Source organism: Lissotriton vulgaris, chromosome 1_1, assembly GCF_964263255.1.
Source record: "Lissotriton vulgaris chromosome 1_1, aLisVul1.2, whole genome shotgun sequence".
Taxonomy (NCBI): Eukaryota; Metazoa; Chordata; class Amphibia; order Caudata; family Salamandridae; genus Lissotriton; species Lissotriton vulgaris.
In genome coordinates this window covers 2,134,615,466-2,134,640,716 of record NC_141685.1, presented here as the reverse complement: position 1 = coordinate 2,134,640,716, position 25,251 = coordinate 2,134,615,466, and the positions used below count along the sequence as shown (strand labels likewise).

At 43.8% G+C, this 25,251-nt stretch overlaps 1 protein-coding gene across 3 annotated transcripts in view; it reads left to right on the top strand.

Moving 5' to 3' along the window:
- The window catches only part of RAB3IP (RAB3A interacting protein), a 388,930-nt gene that overhangs the window by 16,557 nt on the left and 347,122 nt on the right, over positions 1-25,251 (top strand). The gene's annotated exons all lie outside the window — the stretch shown is intronic.

The window sequence follows — 25,251 nt, the reverse complement described above, 5'->3', positions numbered from 1 at the left end:
GACTCGCCCATTACACACTGCACTTCCCAAACACATGTTGATCTATGTATTCTCTTCCATTACACATTCCACCCCACTGCAACACGCCTTTGAGCCAGGTTCACTTCCTTTAATCCATAGACACTTGCCCAGACTATAGCAAACCCTCCTCTTCCCAGGAACACACTTTTCACCTCTGGTTCATTGCAGTTTCACACACCACCTCTAAATTGCATTCTTATATTCCAGCAAGTCACCCTCTTTACCCTGTTACAAGACCATTTACTTGTCTGTCAACTGGGGTACACACTACTTATTCCAGGCACACTTCCTTCATTTCCGTACTTTCAGTGCATCTCGGGAACACTCCTCTCCCTCTAGTGCATTTATTTCTACCCAGATACAGTCCCTCCCTCTTAATCCTTCAGAGGCAGCATGATGTGTGTTTTTGTGGATCACTGACCAGGCTACACGAAGCAGCTTCTAGAGGGGTGAGTGTATAATTTGGGAGGCAAGTAAACTTCTCATTGCCCCATCAAAATGTGCGAAGATGAGATCCATTGCTAGGGAAGAGAAATTATTGGGCATATATGTTTGTCTAGTTAAATCAGAACCTAAGGTACTATCGACACAGCACCACTCCAAGAATGTCCATAAAGGAGAGGCAACATGCCACCATTCCCTTCCATAGCACAAATCTGTTGGAATTATTTTTCACTACAGCCAGCAGTTTCTAACATTCCACCGTTTTTAGGTCTCGCCAACAGTCAACCTTTAACTGTTTGTGAAAGGCCTGTTGTGGACTACAGTGGGCTTAGAACCAGCCTATTGCTTACCATTTGTTGGCTTTCTTGTCCGCCTTATTCACATGCTTCTCATTAAATTGGTGTAGTTTCTATAAAAACGTATACAGGATCTGCGTGCTCGGATAACATACACTGTAGGAGTGGTGTCAGTCTGATTCTAAACACCTCCACCATGTATGTTGGCCTTCTGTCTCAGCAAGCTCACATTGCCCCTAGAATCTCCTCTTGCCAAGGAGAGAATAGTTCTTGGCAACCATCGAACATGACAACCCTGATCCCTCAGGACTGTGGAAACAGTGTACTACTTTTCGCTCAGTCACTCGTGCTCATGTAGTCTCAAAGAGATACACAGAATAAACAGTCTGGACGTTTTTAAATAAGCATTTATTGAACAGTCGTTATTCTAGTGTAAAATAGATGAGCTGCAACAACCACTAGACAGTAACAGATATACGTTATTAGAAGCACGATGATAGAGTTCTACCATCTTGCAATAATAATAATAAAGAAATGTATAAAGCGCATGGTTACGCCATCTCGGCGTGTCCCCGCGCTAGGGTGAGATATAGTGGCATCGACCCAACTTCAGGCCTCAATAATAGCTAACCGAAAACAAGTGGGTTTTAAGTGCTTTCCTAAATCTAACTTCGGAGGTCTCCAGCCGAAGATTTATCGGGAGTTTATTCCAGTTCTGAGCTGCCAAGACCCGAAAGGATCTACCTCCCATTCTGGCCTTCTTCACTTTAGGCACCATCAATAGGCCAGTCCCAGTTGATCTCGGGGACCTGCCAGGCACATATATGGTGACCAAGTCCTTCAGATAGGAGGGTCCTGCGTCCTGGGTAATACAATGGCATGGTCACAATGCTTTAAACATCACTTGCTTCCTAATTGGAAGCCAGTTCAAAGCGTCGAGGGCAATAAACATGAATACATGCCAATATATAAAATACAGGATAATAAAAAGTGTGTACTCGTATAATGCCTTCCTAACTAGATGTACCTAAGTGTACCAAGCATGTGTGTAGGTGTTAAGCCAAGAATACCTCTATGATCAAGTCAACCCCATTACCTGGATTGAGAGACTGTGGGACCCCGTCCTATTCTTGGGTTGGACACCCCGCAAGGGATGTTAGACCACTGTGAGCTGGAGTATACGCATGCAGGAACCTCATCATCTTTGGTCACTGTGTCGGCCGGGAAGTCCTGGTCTCCTCTCCCCGTCTTAGCAAGATGTGATGTATATATACCCATAGGTCTCCCCGGGGGTTTTACCTCGCTGTATTACTTTGTCGTCGGGAATGAACTTTGTACATAGACATTATATAGGAGATGGTAGCCCTGTTTTGCTTCCAGGAATCCTCATGTATATTGTATTAGGATTTTACCAGGGAAAATCCAGTGTTCTGTGTGCAATGTCGTATCTAGGCAAAAGGTCAGTTCCATAGAACCGTTATGTACTTAATGTAGGGAAGAATATAGGTGAAGGGTTATGATGTTCCCTGGGCCAATAATAGGGTACCTATGTGGAATATAACACCCACTTCTCATCCGACTGGACAACCTAATTAACATTCTAAACGTGCTACTAAGCTGACTAGGCACTGTACGCAAATAACTATAGGAAAACAAATAGTCATGCTAATAAAATGTTTTTAAAATTAAAAAAAAAATCTTTAAAAAAAAGGAAATTGTCACTCAAGCCATAGCTCTAACATGTCCATATGTATAGTTCAAACTACTTCAAGCGTCTGAAAGCCATGCATGTCCCAGGGGTGTAGAATTTAATAAAATATCGATTTGTCCATGGGGCAGGTGGCTTCATAAATCTACTTGTCCTGTAACAAAATCCACTTGTTACTATGGTGCCATGTAGTGCGGCAACAAATTATGGCAGCAATCTCATTGCATAAGAGCTCTGATATAGCCTCTCTGAGTATGCCAGAGCTCATACTATAGTAGTGTTTGAATACTTGCAATCCCCTTATGTTGCCACACTTCTGCAGATCTACATGCTGGGGCTGAAGGTAGAGTTCCAGGGTTAGAATGCCCTTTTGAATCTGGGCAAACCTAGCAATTCTTATCTAATCTTTTCCCATACTGAGAAATGCTGAAAATTTACTCCTGACAATGGCAGACATAAACCTTCTTCTAGAGTGGGGGAAAAAAGTGGTTGGCGGAAAAAGTGAACTTGCAAACACTCAGATTTTCGCATGAGCAAATCTACACATGCATATTTTTTCATGCTAAAATGCAGTTCACAAATATTTTCTTGGATTACTATTTCTTGTCCTATTTAGGTAAAATGCTTGGGGATTCACGAAAGTTGCATAGCTGCACTTGATGCAAGGTCAAATACCATGGGTGCACTTTTGAGACTTTCGTCCCGAGGTTTCGTCCTTTTTATGGCACAGCTGTCGGTTGTGGCCCCCGTCGACGCCAGACCACACGACAGACCTACGACGCGGCCACCCTCAACGTACTCAACGCCGGCCAAACCCCCGTCTGCTACTGAGCCACCCCGAAATGCACCCACTGACCCTTCACCTGCCAAGCCTGCAAATTCACCTGCCTCCGGACCTGCACCACACCCGACAAGCCGAGCACCAGCAGCAACCACCTCAAGTGCATCCTGCTCAACACCCGCTCCGTCCACAGACACGTCGTCGAACTCTGGAACCTGCTCGACACAACATCACCAGACGTTGCCTTCCTCACAGAAACCTGGATGAACGCCTCCTCAGCGTCTGACATCGCCATAGCCATCCCGGACGGATACAAGACCACCCGGAAGGACCGCGTCAACCAGTCTGGATTAGGCATCGCCATCGTACACAAGAACACCATCCGCATCATGACCAACTACGACGACACCTTCACCGCCGCCACACATCTCCACTTCCAGATACACACCGACCCCAAGACCACCCTCAGAGGCACCTCATCCACGCAACCAATTCAGCCAAGACATCGCCGACTTCATCAGCCCGCACGCCCTCCCCTCCTCTGACTACATCCTCCTAGGTGACCTCAACTTCCACCTGAAGAACAACAAGGACAGCAACACCACCACCCTGCTGGACAACCTTGCTAACCTTGGACTCAAGCAACTGGTGAACACCCCCACCCACTACGCCGGCCACACGCTTGACCCCGTCTTCTCCTCCAGCAAACACATCTCCTTCAGCCACTCCACCGGACTCCATAGGACTGACCACAGCTGCATCCACTTCAGCTTCAGAAGAACCACGACCCACCACCACCCGCAACAGATTCCTCGCAGGAGCTGGAGCAAGATCACCGCAGAGCAGCTTGCCACCTCCCTCCGCCAGAACCCTCCCGCCAGCACAACGGACCCCAATGAAGCAGCCAACAACCTCACACAGAGGCTCACCAACTGCGCGGATGACCTCACAGCACTGAAGTACCCTCCCAGCAGACCCGGCAGCAAGAAAGCCCCCTGGTTCACCGACAAACTCAAGATCTCCAAGAAGAACTGCCGCACCCTCGAGAAAGCCTGGCGCCACGACCAGACCACAGACAACATGACGGCCCTCAAGCACGCCACCCGCAAACACCACCAGCTGATCCGCACCATCAAGAAGACAGCATTCAAAGAACGACTGGACAACAACGCCCACAACAGCAAGGAACTTTTCAGCATCGTCAAAGAGTTCTCCAACCCCAGCTCCGGAAACAACGACATCACTCCCTCGCAAGACCTCTGCGACTCACTCGCCTCATTCTTCCACCGCAAGGTCACCGATATACACAACCGCTTCGGCGCACCAACCACGCACCCAACCACCGATCCAACGCCCCCCACCACCACCACCACCATCTGCCCCTGGACCCCGGTCAACACCGAAGACACCACCCGCACGATGAACACCATCCACTCCGGATCACCAACCGACCCCTGCCCCCACCACGTCTTTAACAAGGCCGACTCCATCATCGCGCCCCAACTCCGGGACATCATCAACACCTCCTTCAACACCGCCACCTTCCCGGAGATATGGAAGCACGCAGAGCTCAGCGCCCTCCTGAAGAAACCAACAGCGGACCCCACCGACCTCAAGAACTACCGCCCCATCTCGCTCCTCCCTTTTCCTGCCAAAGTCATCGAGAAGACCGTCAACAGACAGCTTGCCGCCTTCCTCTAAACAAACGGATCCCTCGACCCCTCGCAGTGCGGTTTCTGAGCCAACCACAGCACGGAGACCGCCCTCATCGCAGCCACTGACGACATCAGATGCCTGCTCGACAACTGGGAAACAACGGCCCTCATCCTCCTGGACCTCTCTGCAGCGTTCTACACTGTCTGCCACTGCACCCTAGTACAGCGCCTCAACAACATCGGAATCCAAGAGAAGGCACTGGAGTGGAACATCTTGTTTCTCGCCGGAAGAACCCAGAGAGTCTGCCTCCCCCCGTTCAGATCCGAGACCACCGAAGTCATCTGCGGCGTACCACAAGGATCATCACTTAGCCCAATCCTCTTCAACGTCTACATGAGCCCTCTCGCAGCCATCGCACGCAAACACAACCTCAACATCATCTCCTACCCTGACAAAAACCCAGCTGATACTCTCCCTCATCAAAGACCCCGCCACCGCCAGAACCAGCCTACAAGAAGGGATGAAAGACGTCGCCTAATGGATGTAGAACAGCCACCTGAAACTGAACTCAGACAAGACGGAAATCCTCATCCTGGGATCATCGCGCTCCACCTGGGACGACTCCTGGTGGTCCCCTGCCCTGGGCACCACTCCCAAACCAACGGACCACGCACGCAACCTGGGCTTCATCCTGGACTCCTCCCTCTCGATGACCAGACAAGTCAACGCTGTCTCATCATCATGCTTCAACACCCTGCGCATGCTCCGCAAGATCTTCCGATGGATCCCCACCGAAACACGGAAGACGATCACCCAGGCACTCGTCACCAGCCGGCTGGACTACGGAAACACCCTCTACTTCGGAACCACAGCCAAACTACAGAAAAGACTCCAGCGCATCCAGAACACCTCCGCACAACTCGTCCTGGACATCCCCCGACACAGCCACATCTCCGGCCACCTGAGAGACCTGCACTGGCTCCCCGTCAGCAAGAGGATCACGTTCCGACTCCTCACCCACGCACACAAGGCCCTCCATGACCTGGGTCCCAAGTACCTTAACAACCGCCTGACCTTCTACGTGCCCACCTGCCAGCTACGATCGTCCAGCCTCGCCCTCGCCGCCGTACCACGCATCCGCAAAGCCACCGCCGGGGGAAGATCCTTCTCCTACCTGGCAGCCAAGACATGGAACTCCCTTCCGATCCACCTCCGGCTGACCCAGGATCATCTCTCCTTCAGGAAGCTCTTCAAGACTTGGCTCTTTGAGCAGTAACGGACCCCTCCGCCCCCCCCCCCAGCGCCTTGAGACCCTCCCGGGTGAGTAGCGCGCTATACAAATGCCCATGATTGATTGATTGTAAAAGACTTATTGGGGGCAAGTTACTGGCTGACCTGGAAAGCAACCATGCCGATTGCTTTCCACTGGCTTTTTATTTTTTCACTTTTTTTCTTGCTTTTTATTGGGTGGTTGTATTTGTTTAGGCCCCTCCATCTCATGTTTGTCCCTCCTGTGTAGCATAGCTTGTTGACCACCTCTGATTGTCTGGTTCTATGCTTTCACTACTGTCTTCTTTTCAGGAACAGTTTTTTTCTCTTCTATGAAGCACTTCACGAGAGTACATGTGTTTTCCAGCCATTGTCTCCATAGTCTGTTTTTCTTCCTCCCCACTTTACTCTGACTACTGTATGCTTTTGTTAGCAACTGCGCTTCTCTCATGCTTTTTCACCCACCTGCTCTCCTTTGCTGCTTTTCTCCCCACCCTACTGCTCTTGCTTCCTGCTTTCAGCTGTTCATTTAATCTCCTTGATCATTCCCTTCACTCCAGGAAAAGTCACATCCCCGAAAGTATGCACTTGCTTAACCGTAGGTACACATCCTTCATTCCAGGAACATTGAGATCACTAAAGGTGTGCACTCCTCTCATTGAAGGTATACCTTCTGCAAACCCAGGGGATTTTACATCACCTAGGTGCATCCCTCCCCTACACCCCCACCCCCTCCCCATTTACACACACCTTGCTCTAGCACACTCTCCTGCCCTAGCTATGGTGCATTACCACATACACACTCCATTCCTCTCCAAAAGAAGCGCTCACCTAGGCCACCCCTATCACACTTGAATGTAAATGGACTCGCCCATTACACACTGCACTTCCCAAACACATGTTGATCTATGTATTCTCTTCCATTACACATTCCACCCCACTGCAACACGCCTTTGAGCCAGGTTCACTTCCTTTAATCCATAGACACTTGCCCAGACTATAGCACACCCTCCTCTTCCCAGGAACACACTTTTCACCTCTGGTTCATTGCAGTTTCACACACCACCTCTAAATTGCATTCTTATATTCCAGCAAGTCACCCTCTTTACCCTGTTACAAGACCATTTACTTGTCTGTCAACTGGGGTACACACTACTTATTCCAGGCACACTTCCTTCATTTCCGTACTTTCAGTGCATCTCGGGAACACTCCTCTCCCTCTAGTGCATTTATTTCTACCCAGATACAGTCCCTCCCTCTTAATCCTTCAGAGGCAGCATGATGTGTGTTTTTGTGGATCACTGACCAGGCTACACGAAGCAGCTTCTAGAGGGGTGAGTGTATAATTTGGGAGGCAAGTAAACATCTCATTGCCCCATCAAAATGTGCGAAGATGAGATCCATTGCTAGGGAAGAGAAATTATTGGGCATATATGTTTGTCTAGTTAAATCAGAACCTAAGGTACTATCGACACAGCACCACTCCAAGAATGTCCATAAAGGAGAGGCAACATGCCACCATTCCCTTCCGTAGCACAAATCTGTTGGAATTATTTTTCACTACAGCCAGCAGTTTCTAACATTCCACCGTTTTTAGGTCTCGCCAACAGTCAACCTTTAACTGTTTGTGAAAGGCCTGTTGTGGACTACAGTGGGCTTAGAACCAGCCTATTGCTTACCATTTGTTGGCTTTCTTGTCCGCCTTATTCACATGCTTCTCATTAAATTGGTGTAGTTTCTATAAAAACGTATACAGGATCTGCGTGCTCGGATAACATACACTGTAGGAGTGGTGTCAGTCTGATTCTAAACACCTCCACCATGTATGTTGGCCTTCTGTCTCAGCAAGCTCACATTGCCCCTAGAATCTCCTCTTGCCAAGGAGAGAATAGTTCTTGGCAACCATCGAACATGACAACCCTGATCCCTCAGGACTGTGGAAACAGTGAACTACTTTTCGCTCAGTCACTCGTGCTCATGTAGTCTCAAAGAGATACACAGAATAAACAGTCTGGACGTTTTTAAATAAGCATTTATTGAACAGTCGTTATTCTAGTGTAAAATAGATGAGCTGCAACAACCACTAGACAGTAACAGATATACGTTATTAGAAGCACGATGATAGAGTTCTACCATCTTGCAATAATAATAATAAAGAAATGTATAAAGCGCATGGTTACGCCATCTCGGCGTGTCCCCGCGCTAGGGTGAGATATAGTGGCATCGACCCAACTTCAGGCCTCAATAATAGCTAACCGAAAACAAGTGGGTTTTAAGCGCTTTCCTAAATCTAACTTCGGAGGTCTCCAGCCGAAGATTTATCGGGAGTTTATTCCAGTTCTGAGCTGCCAAGACCCGAAAGGATCTACCTCCCATTCTGGCCTTCTTCACTTTAGGCACCATCAAGTAATACAATGGCATGGTCACAATGCTTTAAACATCACTTGCTTCCTAATTGGAAGCCAGTTCAAAGCGTCGAGGGCAATAAACATGAATACATGCCAATATATAAAATACAGGATAATAAAAAGTGTGTACTCGTATAATGCCTTCCTAACTAGATGTACCTAAGTGTACCAAGCATGTGTGTAGGTGTTAAGCCAAGAATACCTCTATGATCAAGTCAACCCCATTACCTGGATTGAGAGACTGTGGGACCCCGTCCTATTCTTGGGTTGGACACCCCGCAAGGGATGTTAGACCACTGTGAGCTGGAGTATACGCATGCAGGAACCTCATCATCTTTGGTCACTGTGTCGGCCGGGAAGTCCTGGTCTCCTCTCCCCGTCTTAGCAAGATGTGATGTATATATACCCATAGGTCTCCCCGGGGGTTTTACCTCGCTGTATTACTTTGTCGGACTTAGGATGACGTCGGGAATGAACTTTGTACATAGACATTATATAGGAGATGGTAGCCCTGTTTTGCTTCCAGGAATCCTCATGTATATTGTATTAGGATTTTACCAGGGAAAATCCAGTGTTCTGTGTGCAATGTCGTATCTAGGCAAAAGGTCAGTCCCATAGAACCGTTATGTACTTAATGTAGGGAAGAATATAGGTGAAGGGTTATGATGTTACCTGGGCCAATAATAGGGTACCTATGTGGAATATAACACCCACTTCTCATCCGACTGGACAACCTAATTAACATTCTAAACGTGCTACTAAGCTGATTAGGCACTGTACGCAAATAACTATAGGAAAACAAATAGTCATGCTAATAAAATGTTTTTAAAATTAAAAAAAAAAATCTTTAAAAAAAAGGAAATTGTCACTCAAGCCATAGCTCTAACATGTCCATATGTATAGTTCAAACTACTTCAAGCGTCTGAAAGCCATGCATGTCCCAGGGGTGTAGAATTTAATAAAATATCGATTTGTCCATGGGGCAGGTGGCTTCATAAATCTACTTGTCCTGTAACAAAATCCACTTGTTACTATGGTGCCATGTAGTGCGGCGACAAATTATGGCAGCAATCTCATTGCATAAGAGCTCTGATATAGCCTCTCTGAGTATGCCAGAGCTCATACTATAGTAGTGTTTGAATACTTGCAATCCCCTTATGTTGCCACACTTCTGCAGATCTACATTCTGGGGCTGAAGGTAGAGTTCCAGGGTTAGAATGCCCTTTTGAATCTGGGCAAACCTAGCAATTCTTATCTAATCTTTTCCCATACTGAGAAATGCTGAAAATTTACTCCTGACAATGGCAGACATAAACCTTCTTCTAGAGTGGGGGAAAAAAGTGGTTGGCGGAAAAAGTGAACTTGCAAACACTCAGATTTTCGCATGAGTAAATCTACACATGCATATTTTTTCATGCTAAAATGCAGTTCACAAATATTTTCTTGGATTACTATTTCTTGTCCTATTTAGGTAAAATGCTTGGGAATTCACGAAAGTTGCATAGCTGCACTTGATGCAAGGTCAAATACCATGGGTGCACTTTTGAGACTTTCTTTAATAATTTGGCCCCTAATTTGGTCTGGCTTTGACCATGACCTTTGCGTTTATTAAAATTCTGTCTCGCTCTCTCTCTGTATCAGCTGACTTCACTGTGAGTGACAGCATTCTGCTCTTTCATAAGGAGCATATCGGCACACAAAGTAGTATTGTTCAGTAACTACTGTGGCAGTGTGAGCTTTTTGAAACCAGAAACAATTTTTGCTTTTGCCAATGTTTGTTGTAATGTTGAGGGTCCACCAGCTCTCGAACCGTTAAGGTTTTACAACAACCATGCCAAAACAATTCAGACATTGACAAAACTAAAAAGCTGATCACCAATTTTAGACCTACTGCTTTTGCCAAAGCTCGTTTATTTTGTTTAATGTTGTTTCTCGTAATCTTATTGAAAATGGTTACACTTGTTTTCCATTATGAATATTTTTGGTAAATACTAGCATGCATCAACACATGTTAATAAATGATGCTGCAAAGAAATGATACCTCAAGTTTTACAATAGTTCAGCAATTTTTTTTTTTCCTGCTTTCATTTTTTAATGAACATTTTATTTAGAAAGCAAGGAATCATCAATATTACTTTTAAGCTTTTGCAAATATTTGCATCAAATCAGAGAGCAATCTGGGAGCATTATACATAGGTTCATATTGCTAGAATTTGAAAACATGTGTACGCATTTTTATACTGGAACCACTGTCAGTAGCGCAGTGAGAGCTTACAACATTTACTTAGAGCTCTCACCCTAATAATAAAAGCTTTCAATTAATGAACCATAAATACAAGTTTGAACAGCATTAACATATGGAAAAAAATATTACCTGACCTGCAGAAAGTGACCTTCCCTGATCCATAATATGGTAAACTGGCAGCTAAAGGGTTTGTGTTGCAGGGGGTTGGGCCTTCTTGTCCCAAGGAGAAAATACACATAAAAACTTGTGGCCATTTACCCCAAACAATATGTCCTGGGCGTTGGGGCTATAGGAATTCCACATCCTTGATGTCCATATAAAAGCTTCAGTTTGTTTTTGAGTTCCAATTTTAGTTTGTTTAAAAAAGGCTGACTTTCGTCCAGCACACAATGAACCAATTGTTTGTGTTCTGGCTTGTAGACGCAACATTACTGTTGCCTGATCTTCCGTACTGCCTGCAGCCGATGCTGGGGCAGCCTGGGCGTCGTTCAAGGACTGGGTGTCAGTGGAGGAACCGGTATCCATATCGACAGGAGCCGGGACTACCTGTGGAGGCTCTAGGAATGCCGCCATCCGCATTGGAATACGCTGGGGACACGTCAGAACATGATCCGTTATCGGGTCCAGTAAACATCAATGTCCGATTGTGCACATAATGGGAGTGTCAGACAGAGATCCAACACGCATTTTTCTCCGCAAAACAGGCATCGGAGGACAGGTAAGATGCAATCCATCCAGGCTGGTCTAAATGACAAGAACCAAGATGCACTTAGTTCTCTCAGGCGAGGTGTGCCCAGATATTGTACCATGTGATCACTGCATGTACGCTCCTGGAGTGCTTTTTCCATCTCCTTGACTGGGACGTCCATTGCTTAGCAAAAAAATAACAGGATACCTGCTATTAGAAACAGGATTAGCGGAAGTCCCCCAAAAAGGTTTCTAAATACAGAGTGTATAACATTTGGTATAACTCCGTGAACTGTCTGAAAGATGCTTAACAGTCCTGAACATATGTTCTTAAATAGGTGGACGATACCCGTCGTATCAGGCATATCAAAAATACGATTGACCATTTCTGTGAAATGGAAGGGGCAGTTCGTACGTATGAGTGCCTGTATCTCGGCTGAGGACCTTGCGATCTGGAGATTAAAAGTCTCTCGAGTGGAGGTTAAGGTCATGGCCTTCTGTAGAAGCATGGCTTTCATTCTGCTCAAAGTATCAATCTGTATTAAAGAAACATTTAGTGAAGGCCATAACGGCGCCTCCCCGACTGTATGTGTTGGTGGAAACAATACTTGCATACAGCAAATAACCCTGGAGCTCACGGTTACCAGATATGCAATGCCCAGAAGTATTCCACGCCATCCTTGATCATTCAGAATCAAGTAACTCCCATGTGAAAGTAGCATCAACACTGGAGTAATCACGGCTGCCAGGGCAACCCTCAAGTGACAGGATAAGTTGGCTACTGAACCATTACAGGCCTGTGAAGCATTATATCCTGGCATATGAGAGATCCACTCAAGCACACAGCCTCCATGCAAAGATTGCAGCGTCTAGCTCAAAAACATAATAGAACACAATTGTGATAGCCCGTGCTGTAGTTTGGACAAATCTTGTCCTAGTATATCAATAGCAGAAGATACAATGCTGCCCAATGAGTATATCCTGGAAGTTAACATAGTCATACCATTGTTAACACGGCTAAGGCTTTCTCTAACTTTAATCTCATCAATTTCTCGTAACCTCTTCACAGCTTCTTGTTGGGAGATTTTCCAAATTTAGTTATAGACAGCATAATAGAAATGTTTTTGACGTGGCTTTCCGGGACCCAATAAAAAAATTAAGTTGTTCCACATCCTCTGTAAGTAAGGATAATTGTTGTTTCACCTGTTGAGTGTTGAGGGTTTTAGCAATTCGAGGCACAACTTCCCAACACTGTATTACGTCACTACCCCTGGATGTTCTCTTTGTAGATAGCTTGGGTCTGGCCTGTGGATACTCAAGCCTTCGGTAGTACCATTGAATCTTTTCTGACATCTCTTAGTGTCTGTGGGCCAAAACCAACCATCCCTTCCAATTGGGGTCTGATCTGTTATATTGCATGACGTCATCTAGCGTAATCCCTTCTCGTGATGTAAGATTACCCTCAGTATGTGATGGTGTTGGAATCCGAGGTGTGTTCAAATCCTTATTCTTGGCTATTCCAGGACGGGTAGTTTGTTGCACAGTATCATTCAGAAACATAATCTGTTTACGAATGAGACATGCTTCAAATAGCGCCTCTGTTCCCTGGACTTGCCAGTCTCTAGAACCCCAGACTATTTTTGTGTCTATTGTGTCTTTCCATAAGTCGAAACCTTGTTCAAACAACTGGGTAATAAAGGAAGCAGAGTAAATCTGTTTGGTGTTTGTCAACATATTTTTCTGTGCTGATGTCGGTGTAACCGTATAATAATATGAGGTGGGGTCAGACATGTTAAACCCTGAAAAATATGAAAATTTCTGTTCAAATGTTTTTGAACTGCTTTTCGGCGGTGTTTGGCAATGTTCCCATTGGTGGTATTTCTGGGATTGGCAGATTTGTGCAAAAAATTATGACCATAATGTTGATAGCAATATATTGTGTTGAAATCTGATGTGTCTTCCAACATTTCATCATTGGAAAAGGCAGCAGATTTATTCTAAATCAGACATGTTATTCACAGTTTCATAATCCCAATCATCGGAGAATGCACTGGAGGTAATGATATCATTTAAGGATATTTTAAATAGATGTGGTATTTTTAAAAGTTCGGTTGGACCAAATATATTCTGATCATCCTTGTCCCACACTACCATCGGTTTAGGAACTGCTGTAATGGTCACTGATGACCAGTCTCTTTGCTCACAATGTGATGAAAGGTGAGGGTTCAGAATCATTCACTTCTGATGCTGCAGAGCTTTGTCTAAGATAAGTTCCATTAATGTGCATGCTAAAAACAGTTACTAAGCCTATCCAGAAAAGAAAGAAAAGTATCCCGGTGATTACCCAAAGTTCTATCCAAGGTGATACCAGGTATGTTTGTTGAAGAAAGATGAAAATGTCTTTGATTTGCTGGTGATGAGTTTTTTGGGATGGCAATGTTTCAGGTTCACTTGTATCCAATGAAAACGTATCGAAGTTGATGAAGTAGTCAGATGCACTTTGATCTATTTTTGGTAGTTCCGCAGGTTTTGTTGAACTTATAGATGACTCTTGTGGAGGCATGTTGATGTGTTTGGTCGAATAGAAATATGTCTTTCATTTTGATTTTGAATTTGAGTTTGAACTTCATTTTTAAGAGGAACAAGTTCCATGGCATTATTGCATAGTCCATCATTCCATGCTGTGGACTCTTCACACGTGATGAGTCTTTCTGTTTGAAATTTCTGTCTAGTAGCGAGAGGAGGGCGTCGGCTACTCATAGGGTGGTTTTATCAGGTCAACGGAGACACATTGTTTCTGCCTTTTCCCGGCAAGAGGCGACAGAAGTACAGTTTTTGTTCCTTCAATGGCCAGGACAGGTACATGCTTTCTGTAGGATGGCCCAAATTGTTTTTTGTCTCCTATTTTTTTCTCTGACCAGATCTCTGACTTTAGGGATCCAGACAGGTCTTGCCGTGACTGACTTGACTTCCCCAGTGGCGGTCCGCTTTACCTGGACATTGCTTTGTAGTGCCCTGGATTAATTCAGATCCTGTAAAACAGCCAAACGTTTATGAATGTCAAAAGGTTTCTCATCCACCACTGTGCCTTCACAATCAAGATCAGGTACCCACATTCTTGTCCCAAATAGGACCTCATTGGGAGTGACACCCCCTAGAGAGCTTCGTGACATATTGTTCAAGGCTCTTTGTACTCCATATAAATGTTTGACCCAACTACCACCCGAACCTAATGCCCTAGCTGTTAAAGATTGCTTTAAGTCCCGGTTTCTCCTCTTCACAATCGAATTTCCCTGTGGATGGTTCAGCAAGGAGTACTGCAATGCTACACCCAAACCTCCCATGGCTTCCTTGTAAGCCCAAGAGCTAAACGCGGGCTACAGTCCGAATGTAATGTGCAAATTGCTTATGTCCCTATAAAGACTCGCAAATGTTTGATAACAGTTCGAGCGTCAGCCGAGCGCTGGGGCCACACCCATAGGAATCTTGAGCAGGAATTCACTGCAACCATGATATACCTGTAAGCGCCATCTGTTTTGAAGGGGCCGCAGTGGTCCAAATAAACACACGTGGGTGGTTTGTCTGATATTAATAATGGTGTCTGCGCTGGACGTGTTATGGTGGAGCCTTTCATCTGCTGGCAGATGTCTCATTTTAAGACCTAATCTTTAGTCTGCTTTGTTAATCCTGGCCACCAATATCATTGTTTCAGCAAGGAAACAGTCGCCATAACCCCTGCATGCGCGGAACCCAGACCCTCCTGTGCAGCTAATATTCAGCCTAATCTTTGGAATTACTCTATCCCCCACTCCCGGAATCTGAGCAAATGGAACGTTGTTTGCATCTAACTTGTAGGAGTACTTGAGTGGAAATCTTTTCAGATATGCTGATTTATTGCGTGTAGCAATAATTGCAACCATAATCTTAACATCTAAGTTCGTTTTTGAAAGAGTGATTGCTGCTTCATCAGCCAATGACTTCCCTTCAACGTGAACGCCATCACGCTGATGACTCTGTGTGTGTGTGTGTGTGTGTGTGTGTGTGTGTGTGTGTGTGTGTGTGTGTGTGTGTGTGTGTGTGTATCACGTGAGCTCTCAGTAGTTCGTTTTTCAACTCCACTATCTGTTCCCATAGCGTTTTGTGCTTAATTGTGCCACCTGTTGCATCTTTGAACCCATTTTGACCCCAACAATGTAAGTACTCATTGTACGACTGTACACAGTAAAACGAATCACACACAATTAGTGTGGGGAATTCTCGATCCGTATTTACCAGTGCCAGTAACGGAGCTTTTAATGCTGCTAGCTGTGCTGTTCAATCTCCTAGAGATTGTGTTTTTGTCCTTGGATGAAATTTTCCATCCTGCATGCGTCCTTTAACGATGGTGCATGTGGCGATGTATTGTTGTTAACTTCCAGTGGCCGGCTGAGTAGATCCGTCATTGTAAATTATGTATTTATACTGATCTAGAGGCATTATTTTATTCAGAAGAGGATTTTCTTGTTCGTATTGCAGGCATGCTTGTGTTTTTAGGCTAGGTCATACCTGTATTCTACGTCTGTTGCAGTGAGAGTGTATTTTTCCCGCACAATGTTATTCATTAATGCGGCACTGTGCGCATTTGGTGCAGGTGTTTAAATGTCTGTACTCCAAAACTAGACAATATGGTCTGGTGAGCTATTATTACTTCTGCTGCACTGTCTAGCATCGTCGGAGCCCATTCCCCGTTCAGTAGTTGAGTCTTCAAAATTCTGGGCATGTCTGAACTTTAGACCTGCCCCTTTCTTCGTTTTGAATTGAGATTTTGTTTTAGGTTTTTCTTCTTTTTTGGAAGTATAGTCTGCAGTGTGTTGCTTATCTCTGGACTGTGAATGCTCTTCTTATGTGTCTGACGGTCCTTCCCTCTCTGAGTAAGTATCCCAAGTAAGTACCCAACCAACGTCGGGTGCCATGTCGTGTAGCTCCTATAAAAATGTATACAAGATCTACGTTTTCGAACAACATACACTGTAGGACTGGTGTCAGACTGATTCTAAACACCCCAACCAGGTATGTTTGCCTTCTATATCAGCTGGTTCACAGTGCCTCTAGAATCTCCTCTTAACAAGGAGAGAATAGGTCTCGGCAACCATCGAACATGACAACCCTGAACCCTCAAGACCGTGGAAACAGTGTACTACTTTTCGCTCAGTCACTCGTGCTCATGTAGTCTCCGAGAGATGCACAGAATAAACAGTCTGGACGTTTTTCAATAAACATTTATTGAACAGTTGTTATTCTAGTGTAATATAGATGATCTGCAACAACCATTAGACAGTAACAGATATATATGATTAGAAGCACTATGAAAGTAAAAGGATGATAGAGTTCTACCATCTTGCAATAATCATGAATGCATGCGAGTATATAAAGTACATGATAATAAAAAGTGTGCACTTCTACGATGCCTTCCTAACTAGATGTACCTAAGTGTACCTAGCATGTGTGTAGGTGTTAAGCCAAGAATCCCTCTAGGATAAAGTCAACCCTATTACCTGGATTGAGAGACTGTGGGACCCCGTCCTGGTCTCTAGTTGGACACTTTGCAAGGTATGTTAGACCACTCAGAGCTGGAGTATCTGCATGCAGGAACCTCTGAGTCTTTGGTCAGTGTGTCCGACGGGAAGTCCTGGTCGCCTCTCCCTGTCTCCGCAAGATGTGATGTGTATATATACCCAAAGGTCTCCACGGGGGTTCTACCTCACTGTATTACTTTGTCAGACTTGGGATCATGTTGGGAATTAACTTTATACATAGATATTATGCAGGAGATGGTAGTCCTGCTGTGCTTCCAAGAATCCTCATGCATAATGTATGAGGCTTTTACCAGGGAAAATCCTGCGTTCTGTGTGCAGTGTCGTATCTAGGTAAAAGGTCAGTCCCTAAGAACCGTTATGTATGTAATGAAGGGGAGACTATAGGTGAAGGGCTATGATGTTACCTGAGCCTATAATAGAGTACCTATACAGAATATAACACTAGGGATGATAAATTATTGGGCGTATATGTTTGTCTAGTTAAGTCAGAACCTAAGGTACTGTCGACTCCCTTAACACCACTCCAAGAATGTCCATAAAAGCGAGGCAACAAGCCACTACTCCCTTCCGCAGCACAAATCTGTTGGAATTTTTTTTCACTCCAGTCAGCAGTTTCTAACATTCAACCATTTTTAGGTCTCGCCAACAGCCAACTTTAGCTGTCTGTGAAAGGCCTGTTGTGGACTACAGTGGGCTTAGAGCCAGCCTATTGCTTACCATTCCTCTGCTTTCTTGTCCGCCTTATTCACTTGCTTCTTAATAAATTGATGTCATTCCTATTTTTGTTTGTCACTCCTTGGAGCATAGTTTCTTTACTGTCCCTTTGATTGGATTGCCAATATCTACCACTGTTTGCGTTCAGGCAACTAATTTTTACTTTTTCTTTTTCTTTAAGCACCTTATGAGAGTGCTTTTGTTTTCTTGCTTTCTCCCTTGTGTTCTACCTCCCTGCCTGCATTTTCTGTGTTGTTCTATACTGCTCACACACCTATCTCATCCATTGAAAAACCCACCAAAGCTTTTTTCGATTTTATTCCCTTCACCATTCCACCCCCTCACCTAAAGTTCTTCTGTTGCTTCCTGCCCACTTTCCTTTGCTGCCATACCCACATGCTCATCCTTTGATTCTCCTCCACTTCTGACTCAATTTTTTTTAATTTTGTTATATTTTAGAATATTCCTGGGGATAGAAGCTGCCACTCTGTTTACAAAGAAACACTTTTGCACAAGTTAAAATGTTTTATTGTTTTTATTTTTTAATGTACCGCTCTGAAAGGTGTTCGCTGTCTTGGAATGGTAAATAAATTAAAAAAAAAAAATAGCACTTGCATCATTCCATATATGCCCGTATTTGTGGACACGTATGCAAGCGCCACCACATAAGCTTGCATACGGAATGACACGTCCACGAGCAGTGCCCTACATTGCACCCTTGCCAAATCATTGGCAAAGCAAGAGGTCAAAAAGGCGTCACCTGATGGCTTTTCCAGTGCTTCTTTGACATTTGGGAAAGTTTTCATTTAAGCCATCATAGATTTTTGCAACATCAGGCCAAGTTTTCATACAGCTTTTTCAGCATGTTGCAGTTTATAAAGATACGTAGGGTTTTTACATATTTTTTTAAAGTATCCCGAAAAAATTGGGGGAAAAGGTGCCATGTGATTAATAATAATAATCCACATTTGTAAAGCGCGAACAGTCACCCGTAAGGGTCTCCAGGCACTGGGGGCCGTAGGGATAATTAGGCAAGCTATTGACCAGAGTCACATGGTGCTGGGCAAATCTGCCGCCGGCGCCGGAGATCGAACCGCGATCCCCGGATTCCAAACCTCAGTTGCCCTGGCCGCGGCGCCACACCTCTCCCCGATTTACTTTCTAAAAATTGTATAACCAAAGTTTGCTGTGCAACAAAAGATTTGGTATTCTGAAACCACCCTCCTCCAAGTTTTCAGAAACTGCATGAGGAAAAACAATTCATTTTAATGCTGCTTTTGTACTTTTTTTAAATGGTGATCAATCTTTCCTATTTTTGAATTAGCTACTTAATTAGAATTATGCAGGCAAGATGTCTGTGAAACCCATGGGTGAACCCAATAAGCTGTGCATTTCTGAAAATGTAATGTTATCGCCATACGACAATCTGCACAAACATTTCAAAAAATTGCCATCAAGAGTGGTCCCTCAACCCTCAAGTGGGACAGGAAGATGGATGGGTGCGAAAAAAGAGAGAAGGGTCTTCTCTTTCTGATAGAGGGGGAAAGAAACAACTGAACGGAATTACACTAAACTTGGCATGAAAATAAAATGTCACGAAATATATATATATATATATATATATATATATATATATATATATATATATATATATATATATATTCAAAGACTGTTTGGTAAGCAACATGCTTAAAAAACCCCAATCGAAAAAAACCTGGCTAGATAAAAATGGCTTCGTGAAATGCACAAAGTGCAAGGCTTGTAATCATGGCGTGAACTGTAGTAAATACAGATTGGGCCTTTCCAATAGAATGGAAAAGATTAACAACAAATACACATGTAAAACTGATTATGCCATCTACATTCTCGAGTGCCCTTGCGGGCTCCGATATGTGGGCAGCACAATCAACGAAGCCTACAAAAGGATCTTACAGCACCTACGTGCAATTAAAAATGCCGATAGGGCTTATCCTGTAGCCAGGCATTTCGAACTAATGCACAATAAGGATGTAAAAGGACTGACATATTGTGTAATTGACTCAATTCCAGCTAGTCAAAGAGGGGGCAATAGACTGAATAAGCTAAGAAAACTTGAATCAAGATACATCATCAAGTTGAACACCAAGCAGCCAAATGGTCTTAATATTGAAGAAGATTTACATAGACATCTGTGATATTAATTCTTGGTGATTAACAAGTGGTTTCTGCTAACAAACGCATATGAAAATTAATTTTGATCATGTTCAGCATTTTGTGGACAGTACTTTTTCTTATTGTATTCACACTTGGCAGACAACATGAATTATAATGATTAGGTATATTATCTATTTGTTTCTATGCATGGTACAACCGGAGTGTTTGCTCACTTGAGCTCTATTTTTGTGCAATGTTTAAGATGGGTATGAGACTGAAACTCATCAAGTATTTGGTAGCCGAAAAGATAACTGATATTGAACAATACAATTCGATAGATGTTTAGGCTAAGCCCACATGGGCGCTACTTTCCAACTTGTGAATTATATTGACAATGGGTATATAGCATGCACATACAACGCGCAATTGTTTAAATGCGCGTCATTGTCGATAAAGTTTTCAAAAGGGAGTTGAAAATCACGAATGCTCGCACCTAGCACTTTCTCAAAAATACAAGGTTGTTCATGAAGTGATTTAACCGTTAATCGTTATGCATTTTAAACAAATGTATTAAATTATGTTGAAGCTAATGTGTAGAAAAATGAACATGCAACGGAAAGTGAATTTTAAGTCTGTCTTTCCTGTCGGTTGATGGGTAGTGTCAATGACGTAGTATGAACTGATTTTTTTCTTTAAAAATGGCCGTGCGCTCTCCTAACCTAACCGTTACCAGTGATCAAGGCTACTGCGTAGTCGAAACGCGTTTGACGGCGGCAGAAATAAAGAAATTTTGAAAATCTCACATGGCGCGGTCGTTTGAATAATGGAGTAAAGAGACTCAATCCAAGGAGTCTTATGGTGACGACGCAACTCTCGGTTTGGTGGAGGCGGTCAAAGCTTGGATAATTGCAGCATACATATATATATATATATATATATATATATATATATATCTATCCTACTGGCGGTCGCCAGTAGGTAGTTATAGTTAGGATTTTTTTTAATGCAAAATCTCAAAATTCTATTGTGAATAACTTTGGCGCCGGTTGACGAATCTGCCTGAAAATGTCCTCAAATTTGCCTCGCGGAGCTCCGGTCCTTCCCTAAAAGTTTCGGGTGGATTTGTCAAGCGGGGGCCGAGATAAAAGGGGGGTCCCAAAACGTGTTTTCCCCATGTTAATTTCCATAGGGCGGTCAACCTCACTTTTAGCCCGAAACGGCTGAATGGATTTCCACCAAACTTGGCAAAATTGTAGGGACTGGTAGCCCGATGTGCCTTTGCTATGTCTCAAGATATGTGCTCCAGTGGTTTTTACGAAAATTAACTTTGAAAAAATATATATTGGGCTACATTAGGCTATATATATGTTAGAGCCCAAATGTAGCCCAATGTAGCCCAAAGATGGCCACCAGAGACAAAAGAGCCCAAATGTAGCCCAAATATCAGCCAGATGTAGCCCAACTATAGCCCAATGACAGAATGTCCCAGAGTGTTCTAAAGAACAACTAGAACGCTAACAGTCTTACTTATGACAAAAGCATGGCACACCTGAAGTCATCTTGATTGGAATAAAGTGGTAACACTTAATACATTTAATTTGAAAAGGAACAAAATGAGGGGTTTCATTTTTCCATAGAAATGTTTTTATATATATATATATATATATATATATATATATATTCACTGAAAAAACCATAGGTTTTACACCAGTTATAGTTAGGAATTAGTATTTAAAAAACCTAATAAATTCACTGAAGAAACCATAGGTTTCACACCAGTTATAGTTAGGTGGAAATTTTACTCACATAAAACCATTGAAATTCCCACGTTATAGTTAGTTGGACTCACTATAACTTGCGCGTGCAATGCACTGCTGATGACGTCACATATTACATCACTCATGACATGGTCAGTGACATCACTAATGACATCACTGATGACATCTCAAATGACATCACTGATGACATCATCCAGTGAATGTGTATCTTTCTGAAAAATAAATATTTTTTATATATGTATATCTAAAGGTTGATGGAAGAATAAATGGGTAAATAAATGTCTAAATGGATGTTTTTTGTGTAAAATTGATTGGTGAACTGACTTATTAAATGTATCTTAGTGAATACATATATTAGCGAGTAATGTTTAAATATCTGTATCTGTGTCTTACTTTGTGTATAAGTGGCTGCATGGGTTGGTGAGTAGCTACATGAGTGTGTATATGGGTTATTAGTTGTTTTTTTGAGTATCAGTATCAGTGTCTGTATGGTTCGGTGGGGGATATTACTTAGAGCACAGATGCATGAATGAGTGACTCACTATTTGTATGTATTTTGAAGACCGCATGTGTGCAAGACTGTATGGGTGGATGATTGTGTGTATGGGTGGGTTAGTGAGTATGTGTTTTTATAATTGATTGTTTAAGAGAGTAAATATGTTTTAGTTTCTGTAGAAGTATGTGTAGTGGTGTGTATATAGCAGTATAATCAATATAAAGTTTATTTGCATGTGTGAATTTGTGTGTGAGTAACTATATGGATGAGTATTAGTGTGTAACAGGATGTATAGATGTATGAGTACATATGATGAGTAAGTACATGCATGAGTGACTATATAGAATTGTTGGTGAATGAGTGGATGTGTATGTAGATGTTGGAATTACCTAATAAGTTGTTGTAATTGGTATTGGTTTCTCCTTTTTTAAGAAAATGTTAGTTTCTATTTTTGAATGTGTGTGTCAAAGGTTATTTTATGCTGATAGGAGGTCTGCCACTTTGTCACAAGGATGTTGTCATCAGTGATGCCATTTGAGATGTCATCAGTGATGTCATGAATGATGTCACTGACCATGTCATGAGTGATGTAATATGTGACGTCATCAGCAGTGCATTGCACGCGCAAGTTATAGTGAGTCCAACTAACTATAACGTGGGAATTTCAATGGTTTTATGCGAGTAAAATTTCCACCTAACTATAACTGGTGTGAGACCTATGGTTTTTTCAGTGAATATATATATATATATATATATATATATATATATATATATATATATATATATATATATATATATATATATATATATATAATACATATTTTTTTTTTTAGGTAGGCCTCATTGAGGCTATCAATCAAAATTTGCCAATCTGAAGGGGCATTAGCCACAAACCTGGGTTTGTAGTCCATTCAAAGACCCAACTTTTAGAAATACTTTAACCTAATTGGACATGGGAGCTTTTTCTAACAGTCTATTTCAGGTTTGCGGACCCCAAGCTCTCGGATTGGCTGGCTCCAGCTAGAAGAAGAAAGTTAAGGCATGCATTACAGGATAGGGGTACTCATTCCATGTATCCTGAAAAAAGGTTTAAGAAGTTAAAGCCCTTCCTCCAGGTTTTGAATTCAAACAAAATGTGTGATTTTCCCTGGGGTATGCCGGCCCCAAAGATGGGTTTGCAGTCCCCAGCCTAGCCCTTGTGGTCCGTGAACCTAGGTCAAGGGTCTAGAAACCCATGGAAAGGGGTTCTGACTCTGAATGCCAGAATTTCTTCCAACCAATGGGGGCCTCTAATGAGTTTGCTGCTTGTGTTTGGTTTGTCTGCAAAATAATGTAGTGGCGATTACTTTCTTGTTTACAACCTTAACGTCACACAAAACGAAGAGTTTATGCATCGGAGTATTTGTATGATTCCTTTGGGCAAAAGATCAGGGTCTCCAATCATGGTATTTCTTTTTTTTAGAAACCGTTTTTATAGTCTAGTTAAAGAATGCCTTATATCACATCACTGCTGTGTTCTGAGCATGTAACAGTCGACAGAAGTACATGGTCAGACATGTTTTCAGATCGCATTATTCGTTCGTGTTATGTCCCACAATCATTCCAGCTCTTACTGTACCGCTTGAATAGGTAGCAGCGGTCCTCTTGTGTTTACCAATTTCTATCACGGTATAGCAAATGGTTCTGTCATAATTACTTGGTGAAGCAACCCCTCTGACGACGGCGATAGCGATGTAAAACTGGACATGCCTTGTATGCTGCTAAAACGTAACTTCACCGCGGAGTGAAATCACTTGTAATCAACTTCCGTGAGCTTATTTCTAATTTATGCCAATATAGACACACCAGGCGTCTGTGTTAAAGGTACCCTTATTTTAACAGTGGGTGGGTGCAGGATTGCATCCACCCTAAGGTTATATGACACCGGCGCTGCTTACTGGTACCTACTCTGTAATGTATCTGTATCCGCGCTGCCCACTGGTACCTTCTCTGTAATATCCCAGTACCCGAGCTGCCCACTAGTACCGACTCTGTAATATCCCTGGACCCGCGTTGCCCACTGGTATCTCCTCTGTAATATCCCTGGACCTGCCCTGCCCACTGGTACCTCCTCTGTAATATATCCCTGGACCCTCGCTGCCCACTGGTACCGGCTCTGTAATATCCCTGGACCCGCGTTGTCCACTGGTACTTCCTCTGTAATATCCCTGGACCCGCGCTGCCCACTGGTACCTCCTCTGTAATATCCCTGGACCCTCGCTGCCCACTGGCAGCGACTCTGTAATATCCCTGTACTCGCGCTGCCCACTGGTACCTACTCAGTAAGCGCTGCCCCCGGTACTGACTCTGTAATATCCCTGGACCCGCGCTGCCCACTGGTACCTACTCCATAATGTCCCTGGACCTGCGCTGCCCACTGGTACCAACTCTGTAAGATCCCTGGACACGCGCTGCCCACTGGTACCGACTCTGTAATATCCCTAGACCCGCGCTGCCCACTGGTACAGACTCTATAATATCCCTTGACCCGCACTGCCCACTTGCACCTACTCTGTAATATCCCGGGACATCCACTGCCCACTGGTACCTACTCTGTAATATCCCTGGACCCTCGCTGCCCACTGGTAGCGACTCTGTAATATCCCTGTACTCGCGCTGCTCACTGGTACCTACTCACTGGTACCTACTCAGTAAGCGCTGCCCCCTGGTACCAACTCTATAAGATCCCTGGACCCGCGCTGTCCACTGGGTGTACCAACTCCGTAATATCCCTGGACCTGTGCTATCCACTGGTACCGACTCTGTAAGATCCCTGGACACGCGCTGCCCACTGGTACCGACTCTGTAATCTCCCTAGACCCGCGCTGCCCACTGGTACCGACTCTATAATATCCCTGGACCCGCACTGCCCACTGGTACCTACTCTGTAATATCCCTGGACATCCGCTGCCCACTGGTACCTACTCTGTAATATCCCCGGACCCCCGCTGCCCACTGGTACCTACACTCTGAGCGCTGCCCACTGGTACAGACTCCGTA